The sequence below is a fragment of the Suncus etruscus genome, chromosome 10, assembly GCF_024139225.1.
Source record: "Suncus etruscus isolate mSunEtr1 chromosome 10, mSunEtr1.pri.cur, whole genome shotgun sequence".
In the NCBI taxonomy this organism is placed as follows: domain Eukaryota; kingdom Metazoa; phylum Chordata; class Mammalia; order Eulipotyphla; family Soricidae; genus Suncus; species Suncus etruscus.
Window position 1 is genome coordinate 26,002,801 of NC_064857.1, and position 14,089 is coordinate 26,016,889.

General features: G+C 38.2%; 1 protein-coding gene across 1 annotated transcript in view; it reads left to right on the forward strand.

Annotated features, from left to right (window-relative positions):
* Nucleotides 1-14,089, forward strand: part of NCOA2 (nuclear receptor coactivator 2) — a 222,104-nt gene that overhangs the window by 77,035 nt on the left and 130,980 nt on the right. The gene's annotated exons all lie outside the window — the stretch shown is intronic.

Genomic DNA, 14,089 nt, shown 5'->3' on the forward strand with positions numbered 1-14,089 from the left:
TAAAATGCAGGTCTTTCTCTGGAGCTAGAAAGGAGGAGGAGGAAAGTATCTTTTGCAGCTCTTCAGGACAGCTCTGTGTCCTTTTACACCAAGGACAGATACTGGGCTCCCTTGTATGATCACAGTATCAGTATAATAGCACTTTTCTTGAAAGCTCTTTGTCTCAAGTTTAATATTTAAACTGAAATACAACTTTCTCATCAAGTACAATATTGATGAGTTGATGAACACCCAAACTTAACATTGGAGAGAAAATGGTTCAAGTGTTTGTCTTCTTTTCAGTTGCCAATGTAATTTTTACATTCTTTTTTAAATAATGAATTCTTGATTCCCCACCCCACCAAAAAAAAAAACCTTTCTGTTTGGTTTGGTTTCTAGAGCACATCTGAGGTGCACAGGACTTACTCCTGGCTTTGTGCTCAGGGATCATTCCTGGAGATGAGCTGCGTGGGAAGCCGTAGGTGGTGCCAGAGAATAAAATCCTATCAGTTGCTTGCAAAGCAAGCCCCTTACCCACTGTATTTATCACTTTGGCCTATAAATAACTTTCTGAATTATAGTGATTCTCAGTGTATTATGTATCACATTCTAAGTATGTGTTATTTGCAAATAAAATACTTAATTTGGCTTATTTTTCTATTAGGGTTTTGGGGTAGAAAGAAAGTGTTGTTTCTGACCTGCCCTTTTCTATCTTCAATAGAAATCATTGCCTCATAACAAACATTGTTTGTATTTATTGTAATGATTAGCTAAAAGAAAGTTTTAAGCATTTGTATGATGAGGAAAAACTTCTGAGGTCTATTCATCAAAACAATTATTTTCCTGCATGCTCATTTTCAGAAGACTAAAAAACTGAGGAAGAACACAAACAAAAAGGAAACTTCAGGGTCAAGAGAGAGAATACAGCCGGTAGAGTGCTTGCCTTGTAAACAACTGGCCAGGGGTTGATCTCCAACACCCCATTTGATCTCCTGAACCCACCAAGAGTGATCCCCAAGCTCAGAGCCAGTAGTAAGGTTCGAGCACTGGCAGGTATGAGCCAAACTGCCTCTTATATCCCTCCAACCCCCCCCCAAGAAAAAAACTTCAGAAAAAAACAATAACCAACTTCATACAGGTTATACGCTAGGAGGGAAGATTAAACTGCTAAATGGGATTCTAGCCTGTCTTCTGTTGTTATTGTTGTTGTTGTTTTGTTGTTGTTTTAAGCATTTAATTTAGGCCCTTTTTTTTTGTTCCTGGGTCATGGTTAAACCTTTTTTGCCTTCTTTGTTTTCCTGTTTGACTGCACAAAGTTGGGGCTTAAATGATTGTGAAAGAGAAAGGGCAGAAAACTAGACTGGCTTGAGTGAGTGGCCAGACTGCAGATTGGGCCTTGGCTGGTTTGGAGTGAGTACCTACAGTACCTACAGTACTGGAGAAACAGGAATCCTTCCAGCTTTGTGTGCCCTGTGTGGGCTGCAAGGACCAAGCACAAAGCAACTCTCCATTTTTCTTAGTGAGGTCTTTGATCTGTCTAGAAAGGGAATGCCTTCTGAGAGCACATTTAGTTCGCCTTTCTGGAATACCTTTGCAATTCTGGTATTTTTCCTGCTGTAAAAGGCATAGTTGTAAATGATCGTTCTGAAGTGGGTGTTGAAAGGAGTTTTACAGTGATATGCATGATACCCCTTCAGTAACAACATGGCAAACCACAGTGTCTAAAAGGATAAAAAGCGGGGCAGAAGGGGAAGGAAGAGAAGAAAGAGGGGGCCTTGCCATTAGAAGCAAGCAAAGGAGAAGGCATGAAGAAGGGTGGGAAGGAAACGGGGACATTTATGGTGGAAACTGTACACTGATGAAGGAATGTATGTTGGACATAGTGTGACTGAAACGCAACAACTTTGTAAGTATATATCTCATGGTAATTTAATTAAGGAATTTATTTTAAAAATATACGAAGACTATACGATTCAATAAAAGAAAAATATATCTGCGATTACCAAGCAGTGGGGGTAGAGGGAGGAAACGAGGCAGACTAGAAGTGACAAAGGACAGTGAAAAGGATCTTGGGCAATTTGGTGTTGGTGAAAATGTAAATACCACTATATATCAAAATCAGAATGACATTGCAACCATGTTACCTAAACTAAAATTAATTTTTTTAATTTTGGTGAAAAAAAAAAAAAGGGTCACATTAGTAGGAGAGAAAACATGAAAAAGTTCCTATATAGTGCAGGAGAATTTTAGTAATAATTCCACAAAACGCCTAAGAACTTCACAATATCCCTTTTGGGCCCCACTCCCTGCACTTGTTGAAATGTCTTTGCCACTTTCCCTTTTCCTTAAATAAACACTTTAAATTGTTTACCTCCCTCCTTGCACAGAGAAAGGCTTATATAAAGGATTTAGGATTCATTAATAGAAATATAAATTGTTTTGGGGGGAGCATGGAGGATATATTAGACAGCAGGTAGGATGCTTGCTATAAAAGCAACTGATCCAGGTTTGATCCCTGGTATCTCATATGGTCCTCTCCTCTAGCATCACCAGGAGTGATTGAGTACAGAAGTGTAGAGCCAAGAATAGCCTCTGAGCATCCCATCTGTACCACCCCTCAAGAAACCAAAACAAACTAAATTGTTTCTAACATTTCTAACATTTCATTTAGAAATTGTTATGGAATATCCTTGACTTAGTAAGGAATAACTGATACTTTAAATTTCCTTGCTAATCTTCTCTGGTAAAATAGAGTATAATTTTTTATTTGATTCATTTGAGGCAGGTTTTGTGTCATTTAAGCACCTCCCTTTTTGCAATATTCTTCCAAAATACATATTTAAACTATTGGCAAGCTGTGCCTATCAGAACAGTTTAACTGCTAATATTTTGGTGAATTTTCTCCTGAGTTGCTTTTTCCTCCAATTTATTCTCCAACATCATTCATCATCAGTTTAGATTATTTCATAATTTCCACAGAATACTAAATTCAGCTAGCAATGGCTTGCACTTATTAAATAAACCCGTTTTAGGTGCTGGTCATTATTTTGTGCCTTTTGCATTTCAGACTCAGCAAACTTATGAAGGTATTATTGTTTCGGTAACTTAGAAATGAACTAACTTTGGTCTAAAGAGGTTAATTAACTAATATATGATAGTCACAGATTACAAACAGACTTGACAAGAAAGAATTTGCTTTTAGCCCATTTCGCTCTGCAGCTTCTCATAAATTTGCTTAATGATTTCTAATAAAGACTTCCCAATTACAAATTTTGGAGTTCTGGGCTGGGGAGATCCTACAGTGGGGTGGAGAGCGTACCTTGTAGGCAGCCATTCTGGGTTCATTCTCTTGCTCCCCAGATAGTCCTCCAAGCCTCACCAGGAGTGATCTCTGAGCACAGAACCAGGAGTAAGCCCTGAGCACTGCTGTATGTGGCCCAAAAATGAAAAAATGTTACAGTTCTGTTTTAAGGCTTCTGCTCAGATATATCACTATCAAGAAAACTTTCCTGATTGCCTGTGTGAAATTATTCCCTTGAACCCCATTATACTTTAAAGGAGTTTAACTTTCACCCATCCACATACTTTAACCCATCTACATTATATCTATGGCCTTTTTCTAAATCTATGGCATTTTTTCTTTATAACTCTAATAACTAAGCTAATCAAGTAAATATATTTATTCTACTCTTTTCCTCTAGCCCTTTCCTTTCTAAAAGATACTTTTCTTTTTGTCCTCTAGTATCTAAAATCATACTTGGCATAGAATCAGTAGGTCCCATAGTAAAATTAATGAGTAGTAAGTACGAATTAGAACTGCAGTGATAGTGCGTGCAGACCAAGAGTAGTGCTTATGCTGATTGCACTTTTGATGTAATATTGTAATTGTGAATATTTTGTGATGAATGGATCAAGTGAGTTTGAAAAGAGTCATTTATTTTTATAAAAACGAAGAAGAAATATTTTATGATTTGTAGAATATTAGAAATGTAAAAAAATTGGGACCGGAGAGATAGCATGAAGGCAAGGCATTTGCCTTGCATGTAGAAGGTCGGTGGTTCAAATCCCATATGGTCCCCTGAGCCTGCCAGAGCGATTTCTGAGCATAGAGCCAGGAGTAACCCCTGAACGCTGCTGAGTTTGACTCAAAAACAAAAAAAAAAAAAAAAAAAAAAAAAATGAAATGTTAAAATTGCTGCCAAATCAATATTTTGCAGCATATCTATAAAAGAATTGGAAAAATATTAAGCTATGTATCTATAAGCACTACAGGAAATCTTAGTATCTACACAAGTTCTAGCATTATTTTATTTTTTATTGCTTTATTTAAACACCATAATTACAATATTGTTTATGACTGAGTTTCAGTCATACAGTGTACACCAACCTTACCAGTGCACATTTCCTATCACCAATGTCCCCTGTTACACACATATTCTCTCTCTCTCTCTCTCTCTCTCTCTCTCTCTCTCTCCATCTCTCCTCTCTCTCTCTCATCTCTCTCTCTCTCTCTCTCTCTCTCCTGCCTCTGGGACAAATACCTTTTTCTCTATTTCTCTCTTTTTCCCTCTTTCCCCCTTCTCTCACTTACTCACTTTCAATCTCTCTCCCCCCCTTTCTCTCTTTCATTTTGTCTCCCCCCCCTTTTTTGACACTGGTTTGCACTATTGTTAATGAAAGGATACCATGAATATCACTTTATCTCCTTTCAGCACCCAGTTTTTGTTCAGCATGATCAGTTCCAACTATCATTGTCATAGTGGAACCATATACGCTATCTGCACTGCTCTACTATTTGTGGTCAGCTTCCTATCAACTTGTCCTCCTGGTTCTCATCTCTATTGTCTCTGGATATTATTATCATGCTGTCTTCTTTTTATATACATATCCTACAAATAAATGCAATTATTCTATGTCTATCCTTCTCCCTCTGTGTCACTCAGTATAATAATCTCCATATTCATCATGTATAAGCAAATTTCATGACTTCATTTTTCCTAACAGCTACATATTATTCCATTGTATAGATGTACCAGTTTCTTTAGCCACTCATCTGTTGTCTGGCACTTGAATTGTTTTTAGATTCTGGCTGTTGTAAATAGTGCCATGATAAACATAGGAATGCAGAGGGCTTTTCTGCATTGTGTTCCTAGGGTATAGTCCTAGGAGTAGTCTTGCTGGATCATATGGAAGCTCGATTTCTAGTATTTTGAGGAATATCCATATTGTTTTCCCAAAAAGTTGGGCAGTCTACATTCCCACCAGAAGTGAATGAGTCTCTTTCTCCCCACATCCAGGCCAACATTGGTGGTTTGTTCTTGTTGATGTGTGCCTGTCTCTGTGGTGTCTAGCACAAACTTAACCAAAATTGAAAGTAGTAGACAGTGTTTTAATGATAGGTATTGTTTAAACAAGAGAGCTAATATGAAACTCCAATGGAGTCTGGTACACAAATCCATATTTTTATGTTTAAAGTTAAATTCATGGGTATCATTTTCTATAATTGAACTTGCTGACTGACTTTTTTAATTAACAAGTACTAACTGGGATTCTATAGAAAAAGAAAGTTTTTACTGTATTGTAACATTCTTGTTATATTAAAAAAAATTCTACCTGAGGCCAGAAATGTGCCTCCGTAGAGCACCTGCTTTGCATAAAATCCTGGAAAAACACTTGGATACATACACACACACACACACACACACACACACACACACACACACACACACACACACACACACATGCTTACATATATACGTACATAAAGAGTTCTGAGGACGAGGTACATGTGATGTGTGGCCATGCACCTCCCCACATACATGCACGCACAGCAAAGTTAGATATGAAACCACACTTTCACTCGTATTATCTCAGGAAATTTATAATTCAACAACAATAATAGTTATTTTCTCTTGAGCTAATTGCAGATAGCTGAGAAGTGGCTTTTTTTTTTTTTTTTTTTTTTTGCTCTAGATTGTGAGCTTTAGGAAGACAATAACTTTCTCTGTTTCTCCTCATGGTTCCATTTGTTTCCAATGTCTGCAAGAGTGCATGGTGTGTTAGTTACAGAATGGATAAAAAGTTCTGTGCATTTCTTACAGAAATGTTTTCTGTTTGCTTACTTAAAGATGATTGATATGGGATCTGGGGTGCTGAGTGATTTCCCTCCTTAAAAAGTGGGAGTCAGGAAGCCAAGTTAATTTAGGAACCTTTGTTTTAAAGAATAAGCACCTTAAAGTTCCCATGGCAATGGTTTAGAATTGCGAAATTGTTTGGATTGGCTTTTAAACACTTGCGAACTTGGTCAAGTTACTCTCATTTCTGTACCTGAGTTTCATTATCTGTAAAACAGTGATAATCACAGGTTGTTACAAGAACAAAAGGAATTCCATATGTAAAGTGCAGAGAAAATGACTGCCAAGTTAGTAAGCACTCAGTAAATAATAGTTATTATAATTGTACTGAGTTTGGCTCCTCACCTGTCATTATCTATGTGATTTAGGGAATGGAAATAGGTCAGTGAGACTCAGTAATCTGTAAGATTTTTCTCTCTTTCTTTGTCTATGTCATGTGTGTGTATGTTCACACATATAAAACATTCAAAATGTGGAGTTTTAAGCAGAACGATACATATAAAGTGCTTAATTCAAAGTCCATTTAAAAAAATGTCAGCCCAAAACCATAAAACCCAGGAAGTAGTGAAGGGAGGATTCTCATGTATTTTAAGAACATCTTACAGGAGTAATAATGATATTACTTTTATGTAGGTATAAACTCTAGCGCTTGGTATTCTATAAAATAAAAGGGTTTTGTTTTTATTCTCATCAGAGTTAAAAATGTGTTTCAGAATAAGGACCAGTAATCGATTTTTAATCTGGAAAAGCTGCGAAACACAGACTATATTGTTATTCTTAGTTTGAAGACTTCTATTCTGAATAGTAAGCCATCAGTGAAAACTGGTTTTCTGAACATTAAATTGGAGCTAAGTACACCCTGTTTGAAGAAGAAAAAATGCTTATATTATGCAAGGAATGCAGCTTCTTTCCTGAATGTTTTCTCATCTGAGGCCTTAATAAAAACCTTAGTCTTGCTATTCCTGGCTCTATTAGCACTGGCTGACGTTCTTGAATATATAAGCAACCCAGTGACTGGCTATATTGAGGAACTTTAGCCTATGAGATTTCAGAAAGTAGAAACCATCTTATTTGTGCCTCTGATATCAGGCTAGACATTTTCTCCATTTGTGATGATAGTTTTGAACAGCTCTCTACCACTTAACATATTTTGCACTGAATTTTGTGAAGACAAGACTTGGAGAGGGGTTTCTCCCCTTACTTAAGAGAGATATAGATGATGGAAATATTGCAGCAAAATATTTGTGTAACCAGTGAACATGAATTTAGCCATTTATTTGATTATTACAGCATGTGTTAAAGAGCTGCTGTCGCCCATTTGCAGCCTAATGTGTTTATTACAGTCCTCCCAGTGGCATCTTGAAGTGTCTTTCAGCTAAAATATTCATGAGTATTATTGGCTTTCAGTCAGAAAATGGAATATGTCTTCTAGTTACTGTCTAATATACCACTTTAAGGCCATTATACAAAAGTAAATCTAAGAGCAAAGGATATTGGAAAGGAAAGAATTTTTAGCTTAAACATTTGTTTATGCACTTTTATTCCTGTTCCTTGGAGTAAGAGACAGCATAAGAGAAGGTAGGTGCTGAAGCCGTTTTTCTCGGAGGAGGATGGTTACAGTTGTAGAAAATTTAATGTCAGATGGATATGTTTTCTTTAGTCATGTTTCCGACTATGGACAGTACTTCTTAATTGAAAACTCATTTCCTAATCATAGTGGTTTGTGTATGGCTGATTGCAGTTGCTACAAGAAAAATCAAGTGTACAGTAAGGTGCTCAAAACTAGTGAAGCTAAATTGAGAATTTGTTCCCAATTAGAATACCTTTTGTTCTAGATTTGCATGAAATCTTTGCATAAAACTTTGAAAGTTAACTGTTATCACTATCACTGTTATGAATTGATATGCCACTGCCTTCATATTGTAATAAGAGAAAATTCTGCATGATAAAAGCAAGAAGCACTATAGTGTTATGTAAGGTTAAAAGATCAGCTCTTGATCTGTTGAAAAGAGTGATATCACTATAAAACATTTTACTAGCAAAATTTTAATTTTGAAATAGTAGAATAGCATCTTCTCTGAGTGTGTTTAATAAATACATTACCTGTTTTGCCATTGGAAAGAAAATGTTCCCTGCATTTGGTAAATCTACATAGTTCTACTTAATGTTGTGTTTACATGAATGATGCTTATTGATAAACACAATACAACCTCCCATGATCTGTGCATTTACTATATTGACTACTTCTTTAAATAGCCTGAAAGTTAGAGTCACCAGAATAATGTTTGCTGGGTAGTTCTGTTCAGTTGATATTGTTTGCAAAGAAGTACTTCTCTTCCTGTCTTTAGTGTCTTTACTGCTGTATCATCTTACTGCCTTCCAGGGTTTAAGCCACTCTGTTTTCTTTCTCAGGCATCTATCTACATTCTAAAAGCACATTTTGTAGAGACAAGCATTAGATACTGTGTTTTTAGACCTATCTGAGTCTGACCCAGAAATCTTGCTTTTGTCAGAGATTCCTTATGGAACACAGTACACTTTGAGAAGAAGTTGTGTCAAGTATAATCAGCAAATGTTTTCATTTGTGATAAAGAAGTGGAGAATGCATCTTTACTGTTGAGCTGGGCTCCTGAGTGAGGAGCATTCTGAAAGATAATCCTTTTATAATTTAATAGAAATGGAATAGTGCTTATGGAAAGATTTACGCTTTTAGTATGTCTTAAGTATTTCTTATTTTTATGGAATTTATGAAGACTCACAACAGAAGATTTAGCAGCATCGTGTAGCTCTTTTAAGGAGAATTCAGAAAGAACCTGGTAGGCCTTGGAAGCTGCAGCAACCTTTCTGGTCTTGTATCAAGAACTAGATAATTTATCAAGTAGCTAGCTCCTCTGCACACTGGAGGCGTTGACATGAGTTGTTTCAATATCTCTTTATATGTCATTTCATTATAAATTTCACCTCAAAGTAAGGAATTTCAGAGAGGACCTAATTTTTTAACAAATATTTCTTAGATCATTTTATCATGTTTGGATTTCAGCAACAGTGTTATCTTTATTCTTTAACTGAATTTGTTCAGCATGTAATAAATCTGACAGTTTTACAGGCCTTATTTGGAAGATGGCCAGTATGGATAAAAGATAAAATGCACATTATCATTTACATGAATTCAGGGTGATTAACTGACTTTAATGGCATGAAGGCTGTATTGTGAACAGCAGCTTTGTTACCTTACAAGTTAACATTGATTCGTTTCAGGCAGAAAGACTGCATTCTTTAATTGTCTTGAGGCTTGACATTTTATTTTGCTTTCTGTTACTGTTCTTAGGTAACTGACATTGTTCACTCCATCCAGAATAGTGTTAACTTTTAAGAAATAAGACAGACTGAGTGTGGCCAAAAAAAAAAAAAGAAAAAGAAAAAAAAGAAAAACAGAAAAGAAATAAGACGGACTAATTCTTGTGGCTGTAAGTCTTCACTGTGCGGTTTATCAATTGTTGTTGAAGGGTAGAAGGGAGGATTGCTGTAACAGTGAAAGCAAGACAGCTGTTGGGTAGTAGAATAAGATAGGCACATTGAAACTTCTTTTTCAGTCCAGCCCTCTCACAGTGAGCCAACAGCTGGTAGAAACTGGCTCACTGGCAATTACTGAAATTACCATCAGCTACCACCCTAGAGTTTACTTCTGTATCTATGATTTACACTGAAAAGTTTCAGAATTGAGAGGGGGAAACAAGACTTTCAGTTTCATGTGAATGTTGGAAAAATTCAGAAACTTAAACTATTGGCTTAGGCCTACCTCTAATCCAGGATTTCTAAACGTTCAATTTAGCTCCCCAGAATTTTCCAACTTTGATCTTTCTTATTAGAAATTGATTTTGCACTTTGAATCTACAAAAACGCATAGCAATTTATGTGTTGTTCATGTAGCTTATTTTAAGTGATTTTTCCCCCTCTCGCTCAAGAATTCAGAGATCTACTAACTTGTCTTGTTAATCATTCTATGCATCTTTTTGGTTTTTATTGTGTCACTTGAATAGAGGAAAAAATTAACTCACTGAGACCTGCCACATGTTCTAGTGTGAAATACTTGACACTTGTTGTTAGTGAAGACTCAACATAGGGTGGAAAGAACATTAGAATCAACAACATGAGAGCAACACATTTCTCTTAGAGCACCTCATCAAAGAGGTTCATTGCTATTACTTGATTCAGTCACTAAAAAGCAGCCAGAAATTCTCATGTCTTTCTCAGGACTTTACCTGGGCTATCTAGTAAACAAGAGAAGGCATATATGTGCAGGAGCTGGTCTCAGCTTCTCCCCACATTCCCCATCTTCTTCCCTCTCTAACCTGAAACACGTTTCTCTCCTCCCTTCCCGCCATTGATGAGCAATGATACAGATGTACATCACTAGCCTGCTGATCATGGAGTTCATCTCTGATCTGTACATCACCCGACAGCAGCGGCGCTCAGGGCTTACTCCTGGCTTTGCTCTCAGAATCGCTCCTAGCAGGCTTGGGGAACCATATGAGATGCCGGGAACTGAACAGGGTCAGTCCTGGATTGGCTGCATGCAAGGCAAATGCCCTACCACTATGCTGTCACTCCAGCCACTCATCTGTGATCTTGACTTAGCCAGTGACAGTTCTCACTCTTTGCCTCCTTCCTTTATACTTTCTCTTTTTGGTTCTTTAAGGATAGGTTTGAGTTGTACTAGGTGTGCATAGTCAAGGAAAGTGGCCCAGAAAAACAATGAAATAAATATATTTATTAAGCTGATTCTTAAATTTTAGGAAATTTATTTAAGGTACCACCATAATCGTGGGGAAAGTCGACATTTAACTTACTCAGTTTCAATAGATGCTAATGTTGTTTTAAAGTTACAATGTGGTTTGTGAGTCAGCTTTGAGTAGATATGTTTGTGAAATAGTCTGCTACAATGGATTTACACCAAGATCAGAAAACAGGACTTATTCCTTTGCTCTTATGCTATGTTGGCTGAATGTCAGAGTCCCTGCCTCTATAATTGTATACAGTTATAATTTTTGGTCTGTATAGGTGTGTGTACACTCAAAGGTAAATGGCCTGAATTAATCCCCAGAGTGTATACTGCAGAGTGTAAACTACTGTCAGTAAAAGAGTCACGTATTAGTATCATGCGGTTGAAGAACTTTCTGATCTTTCTGATAATACTGTTAATGATTCTAGTAATATTTGGACAATTTTATGTTCAAGGTGGTTCTTTGGGGATGGGGACTAGCCATCAATTCTACATTTCGTCATATATACCACCCTATGGAACTATTCCATGGAGGAGCATATTTTGATAATAAAACCCGGCATTTTTATGATTTATGGACACCTGCTTGTAGGGTGACAGTGTCATTTTTTGAAAGCATGCACAGATTGGATCAGTCCTGCTCTTATCACGTGTTTGAGTGAAGCCATCGGACTGCGCTTCTCTGAGAAATACTGAAAATGAACGTAATGTGTCGTCTGTGAAGGGCTCTGGTTTTTGGGTTTTTGCCCTTTTGTACCTCTTATAATGCATTCCTCCCTACCCTTAGCACACCCCCTTATTAGAGGCCCAGCTTATTCCGTTTCCCACCCCAGCCTGAGAAATGTTTCTCTTTCTGGGTTGCAATGGATTAGGAAGGCTGGAACCAGTTATGTCATGGTCACCTCTTTTTCCTTGCTGGAGTTTTCTCTGTATCCCAGTTTTTCTTCCCTTTTTCTTGTCTCCTCTGGAGAGCAGCCTTCAGCCTCATGCTCCTCACAGTACTGAGCCCAGCCCAGCAAGAGAGCAGGCTTGCTCTGAGTAAATGATGTTTAGATGAGGGAGAGCGAGCCAAGCATGGAAGCACATGCAGTCCAGATCTCGCTGCTTCTCCCATCTGTTCTGTGAGTTTGTGTGCTCAAAGGAATAATGACTTATTTCATGAGGAGACTCTTTGCCCCGAACACTTTATTTAGGAGGAAGAGTGTGTGTGCGTAAACCTTAAATTCGAGTTCTGTCTCTTGCTAATCCTCTCAGAAGCCCACTGTGGTAGATGCTAATGATTCTCCTCGTTTTACATGAGAGGTAATTAAGGCATAAAGGGTCCTCTCTCAAAGTGATTTCTTAACATCCAGTTGGGTGTTGGAGCATTGGGGTACTGGCCATTGCTTCTGTGACCTGTTACATCTCATGGACTGTTTTGATTATTAAATTATATTCGCAAGTTTCTTGGCAGAGAATGTGTGAAGTGAATAGAAACTAAATGCTGATTACACTTATCGGTCCACAATTTGGTCAGCAGCATAAGACCTTGGGACTTGGTTACAGTGCTCCAACCAATGGGGACAATAGAGGGATTGTATTGGCTTGCAGATTTGCTCCCTTCTATGGAGAATGTGGGTTGATGCAACCTTCCTAAACAGATACAGTGTTTCTTCATCTTCTGTGCATGTGACTCCTTAAAACATTTTTAACTCCTATACTGGTTCAGAAGTGACCACAGTGTAGCTGACTATCTTCGGTGCACCCAGGGGAGCAACTGGACACTTGATGGGTATGTGAGCATGGCAGAGTGATCGGGGTGGGGTGCTCTGTTGTCCTTGTCAATGCTCTGATAAGCCTATTGCTCTCTGCCATCTTCCTTAATTCCTTGCCTTCTATTGACTTGTTTTCTACTGTGATTTTTGTATCTGAAAAAGAAGAAAAGTCAACAGAAAACAAAGTGGGTGAAGGCAGTTTTAGAAGGCTGGGTGGACAGTAGAAAGGGAACGGTATAGATTTGGAAAACTAGTAAACGTTGGCTTAAACTTTTTGAACATACACCGCGTGCCCCCCCCCTTTTTGACTAGCAGTTGTGAAGCACCTCAATCCCTTAATTTCCTCAAAATCATGATCTAAAAAAATCTGTTTAGTCGATTTACTAATTGTTTAAGGACTTGCTTCAGCAGTACTGGGGTAATTGTTTAAGGACTTGCTTCAGCAGTACTGGGGTGAGGGGTGTGGGCCTGCCTCTGGGCTCATGTATTTCTCCTGGCGTGCTCGGGGAATCATGAGGTGGCTGGAATGGAACCAGGTCTCCCTTATGCGAAGCATGTATTCAGCCCTTTGAGCTGATTCTTCAACTTCTATTACTTTTGCTCTTTGCTTATTTAAATATTTCAGTTCCACTAATGATGACAAATGTGAATATACTAATCCACTTCTTTTATATCCTTTTATCTTCATACTGAAAGAAATCCAGCAAGCAGAATCAGTCATTGCCCACTGCAATTAGGATCTATAGTATACCTAGGTGGGAGGGGGGGAACGGGGATGGGGCTCAGGGCCTATTCCTGATTCCAGGCGCAGAGTGACCCCTGATGCTGCTCATCGTTGGCAGGTGGGAGGAGAAGGATTCATATATGATTCAGGGATTTGAGCCAGGGCTGACCTTATGCAAAACAAGCACCTTGCCTCCTGTTGTATCTCTCTGATCTTGCTTCCTGTTTATGAATAGATCGTAAGACTTTTAGTTCTAATCAAGTAGGAAAGAGAGTTTGTGCAGGAAGTTGTGAGCTAAGAAGCTATCACCTGGAAGTATGTGGGAAGGAGTTCCGGTTCCGGGGTGGGAGGGAGGAGGAGCAGAGACAACTGCTGAAGGAGAGGACACCCAGGAGACTCAAGGAAGCAGGACAGACTTCTATTTGAGAAACTTTGTGTCAGACTGTGCGATATTCCTGCTACCTGGTTAGAGATTGGACTGCCTCTTTTCAAGACTGTCCTGGGTAAACTATGGTAGCACAGGCGTCATATTGGCTAACCCAAAACAGAGACTGGGAGGAGCCCCTTGCAACACCTGCAGTTTCACATGGTACAAGGCTGCTGCTCCTGAAACTCCAGCTGGCTGTCGGAATGCACAGCTAACAAATTGCAGTTCATGGAAGTGTTAAAATATGCCCCCTATTTAAAGAGTATGGGCCCAGAGAGGTAGGCTTAT